Here is a 6,599-nt window from a genome sequence, read left to right on the forward strand (position 1 = left end):
TTTCTGTGAGTTATTAAATGGAAAGTGGTGAGCTGAGGCACAAACCTGGATGTGGACCATCCCACGGGGCCCACAGTATTCCTGTAGGATTTCCCCTTTAAATATTTAAGCTGATAGCTTTTTAAAAGTGTAATGTAAGGGAAAGTTACATGCCCAGGCACGTGTCCGAGCCTACCTCTCCCAGCAGCGTTCACCTGTACTCCCTCCTCCGAAAGCACTACTTAATGGAAGCATGGTCAAGCAGCAGAATTTTAAACTTCTTGGATGTTTGGGTCACTTTACTAGAGCTAAGGATGAGCAGGTCATTCAAGTGCTCAATTCCAAAATTATGCTTATCTCCATCCACAGTTCTAAGGGGCTGCTTCATGGGTATTTCATAGTTAATGTTTTTTTTTGAAATGATCCTGTGTCATTTTCTTATGTAAGAAAACACAATTCAAAATATTTTTCTACTTTTATGAGGTTTGTTTTTTCTCTTTCCCCCTTCATTTAAATGATTTTATATCCACCCAAAACTATTTCGATGATGATGGTGTGTAACCCACGCACAAACAAGAACAAACTGCTGGTACCAATAGTAAACCACCTCACTGACCTTTTGATTATAACAACTCATGAAGCACTTGGCCTTTGACACAAAAAAGAGAATGGAGAAGCTAAGTGTTTTTCTATTTTCTATTTTAGGAATAAATGTCCCTATATTCTGCTAAAGAATCACAGGTATTTTTTCAGCTCCTGTTTTTCCCAATCTCTGTATGCTCTACATTTTAAAACAAAACAAAAGATAAAATAACCAAAGTGTGAGAAAACCACCCACTAGTTATTGATCTGTTAACACAGGAGGGCCAAGCCGTCTGGGAGGCGGGAACACCAACGCCCTAGGGTTGACTGTCTCACAGGTTCTGTCCCTATGCCCCTCCAGTGATGGGCTCGCCAGCTTGCTGCATTTGGCATACTTGATTTTCCTAACTGTAGGGGGTGGGGAGCTTGGGCTCCAGCTTTGTGATTATACCACTTGTTTACAGCCATGTTTAGTTCAATCCTATTGCTGCTAACAATGGCAAACGAACCAAACCACGCAGACGCAGGCTTCTCTTGGCATAATTGAATGTGGTTAGTTCTTAGGTCGGATCAGTTTCACCAACCTGAGTTTCAATCCAAGCCTTTGGCAGGACTTCTTGCTTTAACTGTCCCCATGTAAATTCTAATCAGATTTGTGTGGGTGTTTCAGAGGGGCTGAGAGTAAAGCAGGCCCCCTCTGATCCTTGGAAGGGCTCCATCAGGGGCTGGACATCTGTTTCAGTTTAGCTCTGACTTAGATCTGTGCCCTAGCTCTACAAGAGAGCATATGGGGATAGAGACAATTCTGCTTTCCAAATGAATTTCTTTTAAAAAATCCCATTACATTTTATGGACAGAACAAATCCAACTATGAGGCTACAGACTAACCGCTTCTCAAAAGAAGTGAGGTGCCAAAGACTTTGCCTACACTTCAGAAAGTAAAGTGGTAATTTGTCAGTTAGCAGTTAATGTAGTCCAGTGAGATAACTAAGCTGGTAATTCTCACCCCAAAATGATTTTTTCTTGGGGGGGGGGGTCCAAATTGGCCAGCAAAAGTTTGACAGAATTTTCTTTCTTTTTCTCTGGTTCCCAGTTTGACTCCAGGAAGTTCCTGGATTAGTTTTATGATTTCAAGTAGTTTACTTTAGATTAGGGGAAGTAATTGTAGAGTGTGATACACAGCAATGTCCACCAGCCCCTTGAGCTTAATCAGACCTTGCACAGACGCCCCGGCAGCACACTGGTTCATAGTGCTCAGGGGCTGCTTCTAGAAGCCCCCACTCACCTACACTTTAACTTCACCTCTGAGCTGTTCTCTGCTGTCAAGGGCAGAGAGGGAAAGAGAAAGAGAGAGAGGGAGGTAGGGAGAGACAGAGAAACTGAGATTAAGAGAGAAAGAATTATAAATTCTAAATAAACATATTCTAAATAAAACAACTTAACACAAGTCATTTCAAAAAACTGACAACAATACCAAAAAAAAAAAAAAAAAGAAAAGAAAAGAAAGAAAGCTGGCCAGTGGAGTCCTCTTTATCTTAACGCCTTTTCCTTCTTTTTTTCCACTGATAAAACTTTCTCATTCCTTTAAAAAATCTACCCTAAGCAGAACACATAAGCCAAAGAAAGAATTTCTGATCAATTAATGACTTCAACCAGAACACTGGAAACCAAACAACATCATCTTATATTCTCTCACAAACATTTAAGTTCTCAGAGGCAAACTTCAAATTAAAATCTCATAAAAAGAGAAAAAGGTAAAATTCCTCCTGTTACTTACTTAGTTTGAGATGTTGAAGGGAACTGGAAACAGCTTTGAATAAATACCCCCTCTCTCTTTCTTCCTCTGATCTTTTCTTCTAGACGTTTGCCGTTTCCACTTTTTTTTATCCAGACCCAGCCAAGGTGTGTTAGGGCTGAGTGATCTTTCAAAAATGTTCACTTCTTCTCTCCCTCTTGTTTCTTTCAGTTCTTTGCTTCCCAACAAGTCCTGACAAAGGTGTGTCAGGGTTTACAGCTTGACTCCACCCTTCCAATTACCTGACACTTGCTGGATTAAAAAAAAAAATCTGCCTCCAGGAATCAAACTTTGCAGGAGGCAGAAAGTTTCTCCAGTTTAAGTAGGTTAACCATTTATGGGCCATGGGGAAAAGAGAACAAAGGTTCAGCATAAAGGAAATATAACATTTTGTTACTTCTCCTTACTTTCTATGCCAGAGAACTGTCACAATTTGGTATTCCCCTCACTTGCTGGCATGAGAATAAGTCAAAATCCCGATGTGCATGACTCATGGTTTAGCCAGCCATATGGGGGGCCTGTGGTCAAGGTCCAAGCCCGAACCCTATAAAAACAGTGATGTTGACAGGATTTATATTCAAGACCTGTTTCCCCTATATATACCTTTTCCCTCTTTCTCCCATTCTGACCCCACCCAGGTCAAGCCTGCCTGGAGGAAACAGTGGGTGAACTAATTCAGAGTAAGGTGTTAATGACTGAAATTGTGGAGCAAATTGGGGGGTTCATTTTTTAAAAGAGGTAACCAGGTATAGTAATGCTGATTCCAAAGAGTGATGTGAGTAATTTTAGGCATTTAGCCACCTAATAATGGAGAGAGATATTGCTGGGGGGAGGGTTAAGGACCTTCTTGCCTCTCAAATTAGCACCCATAGAGTCTCCGCACAACAAAGACATGTGTGGACTCCCAGAGGCCCTATAACACCATGTACGTTCCATGGGGCCATTAGACTTTTCTAAGCACTAATTTGCACCAATCTAGACAGTGCTCATGAATCCTGGAAAGCATCTGGCTTTCTAGGACCCATAAAGACTAACTTAAGATTCTTGGTGTTGGTAATGTGGGAAGTCTGACCCTGGAACTCACTCAGGTGGTTCTCTGGAGCCATAGCATCTTCTCGGGACCCAATGCCAGGTTTGGATTCCCAGTTCTGAGGCACCATTCCAAGATCCCTGGAAGGGAGCTGTGGGATTCCTGTAGCATAGTGCCCAGGCTTGTCTGTACCTTGCTATTGTGGGCACTCACTGCACAGAAGGGTAGCAGACCACTAAGCACCTCCTGTGGGGTTCTCACTCCTAAGCTCCCAATATTTCTGCATTGAAGTCACAATTGCAGAACCCTTTCAATAGTCTAGAAGGTGACACTCTTGAGTTCTTGTTTTCAGGGATGTTCTTACACTCAACATGTCTGCTGTCAACCTCACAGAAGAGCACTGAAGAATCTGGAAGATAGAGAGCTTTCAGCATGAAACTGACATGACCCTGCCCCATTCACTCACTTATTCATTAATTCATGGATTAAACAAAGAAGTATTGGCTCTTGCTTGAAACCAGACACTCAACTGAGAATTCAGTAGTGAAATACAGACATATTCTCAGTCCTTAAGGAGTTCAGAGTAGAATGGAGAAAGATAGGCTTTAAATGATGTATTTGTCTACTAGGGCTGCCATAACAAAAATAACAAAATACTGCTGGCTTTGTTAAAACAAAACAAGCCCAAAATGGAGTCATTTGCCCCCAGCAACAGCAAACTGAGACTGAATTGCAGTTTCAACCTCTTCCAGGAATGGAAACTTGAAACAGACAATCTGAATTTCCTGATCAGTACTTAGTGAGGTATATACTACATAAGACCCCTGCCGATCCCTTCTCCCGAGAAATGATGACCTTGCTTGAAACAATTCTTTCTTCCCTTTTGCTAATAGCATTCTTGCCCCATCCTCCTCCTGCCTGTAAAAAATCTTCCATTCTGTACAGCCCCCAGGAGAGCCCTTCTATCTATTGGATGGTATGCTGCCTGATTCATGAATCATTGAATAAAGCCAATTAGGCCTTCAAATTTACTTCATCAAACTTTATTCTTTTTAACAGATTTGTGGCAGCAGTGGGATCCAAAGTAAACTTCTGATGACTTTGAGGGACAACAAGAGGCACAGGCATGGAAACCTGTGAACGATTTTGAGTTCACTGTCTTGTCATTTTTGAGGGTTGTTGGTGAGTTCCTCTCTGTTGGGCTCTGGGTTTTTTTTTGCATTCATGCTCCTGATCTAACAGGCTTTCCTCTATAGGACAGGTCAGCTTGAGCTTGTAGATGATTCTACCCAGAGTGCAACTGAACTGGCAGATGGTTCTTCCTGGAGCCCAGCCCCTAACCTTTCAGACCACAGTTTTGTGGGTGGAAAGCCCAGCCCTTACCTCTGTCCCCGGATTCCACATTGGACACTGCTGACAGTTTGGTCTGCAGGTCTCTATTTGTTTGGAATCCTTCCCCAGGTTCCATGTTGGGACTTGCTGCTGGCAGCCAGAGCTCTTCATTTGTGGAACCATACCACAGTCCTCATTCCTTGGGATTTGCTGGTCCAATCCTTCCCCCACTCCAAGGTTCTGTGGGAACTGGTGGTGGAGCACACAGGGCCTTCTTGTGGCCAGGACACAGTAACATCCTTTAGTTACTGCCAGTACATCAAGGTGTACATGTTTGTCTTGTTTTGTACAGATAAAGACTGTTGCTAAGTGAGTACCTGGGAAACCCAAAAGAATCCCCAGCCCTTTGGGGTTTTGTCCCCAGGTCCCATATTGGGACCTGCTGGGTACAGCTGTAGTTCTCCATTTATTTGGAATCATTCTGCAGCCCTTTCTCTACTCCCCAGATTACTGCTGTGGCTCAAGACACCCAAAGGCTTAGCTTAAAGTCATGGGATCCTTTCTATCCAAACAGTTGAGTGTGGAAGGTGGCACATTTGCTTATTTTTTGTTTAACAACTGTAGTCTCAGAAGTTGAAGATCTCTCACAAGGTGGCAAGATTTTACTAAAAACAATCCAGAATTATAATGGCCATTATGAGGAACATTCCAAATAGATAAGATCATTTAAAAAGTGCACTGAAAAGCAAGCACTCCCAAATCAAACAGAAAGGAGTACCTATTTTAATTAGCATGCTGAAGGCTCAGAAAGGTTTTGAAATTCCAAAATAGTTTTATTGAAAATTTTCTTGTAAAAGGCTAATGAAAAATAAAAGACACTAAAGGTGTTTAAAACAACACCTAGGCCTCCCCATTACACCCTCCTAGGAGTTAGTCAAAACACTGGCCCAGGAATTGATGTCTCATTTGTAATCAACTGAAAGAAATCCTGGAAAAAAGGCTGTCCTCAAAGGCCCTGTGCAAATTCTTCAACGTCGACTTAAATGCTGTATATAGGCCCCTCCCAGAGTTGACAAAAATGAAGAGTTTTTGGGTAAACTGCTACATTATTACCTTAAACAGCCATGGAGAAACTATTAAGTTAAAATTTATGGGGTTGTTCAATACTGCCAGAAATATTCACTCTTCATCCCAGCTGAAACTTGACAAAATATTTGAAAGGATTTAATAAATTTATGATCAGAAATAAGACCAAATTGGAAGCTGATATTCAGGGCCTTTTAGGATTTTTTCTTTTTTTTTTTTTTTTTAGGGCTTCACTCCTAAGCTAACTGTACCCAGAGGAAAAGGGACATTTCAACAATGGGTGGATGGTGCTTCAGTCCATTTTGTCAATTCCCAAAACTCTTCTATTCATCTAAAAATACTTGTAGATATTGGGATATTAGAAACAGAATTGTCTTGCAAATATTCCCCCCAAACTCCATCTTGGAGAAAACTTGTAGACCTCTCTGTCTCTGTGATGTAGATTTTCTGCCCTCATCTTCTCTAGGACCTAAGAACCATTCTTTGATATGCAAATATTTCTCATCAGATAAAAAAAAGGGGGGTGGTGGAGAAGAAATATTTGCAAATTGGACAGATAAAAAAAAGGTTGTGTCTTTTCCACAAATATTAGTAGTAAAAGTTCTCTGTTTTCATCAGTCTTTGTGTGTCTATATATGCATGTTGTAGATGTATGATATTTTCTGCCGCTGGATGGTATTGTTAAAATTAATTTGTATAAGAGCTGCATTTAATTGGGTTAAAGATCAAGTGCTTACATAAATTAAGGGTTGAAATTCAGAGCAACTTTTATTTCAGGCTAAGAGAAAATCTCAC

The sequence above is a fragment of the Camelus dromedarius genome, chromosome 8 (genome assembly GCF_036321535.1).
Source record: "Camelus dromedarius isolate mCamDro1 chromosome 8, mCamDro1.pat, whole genome shotgun sequence".
NCBI lineage: Eukaryota > Metazoa > Chordata > Mammalia > Artiodactyla > Camelidae > Camelus > Camelus dromedarius.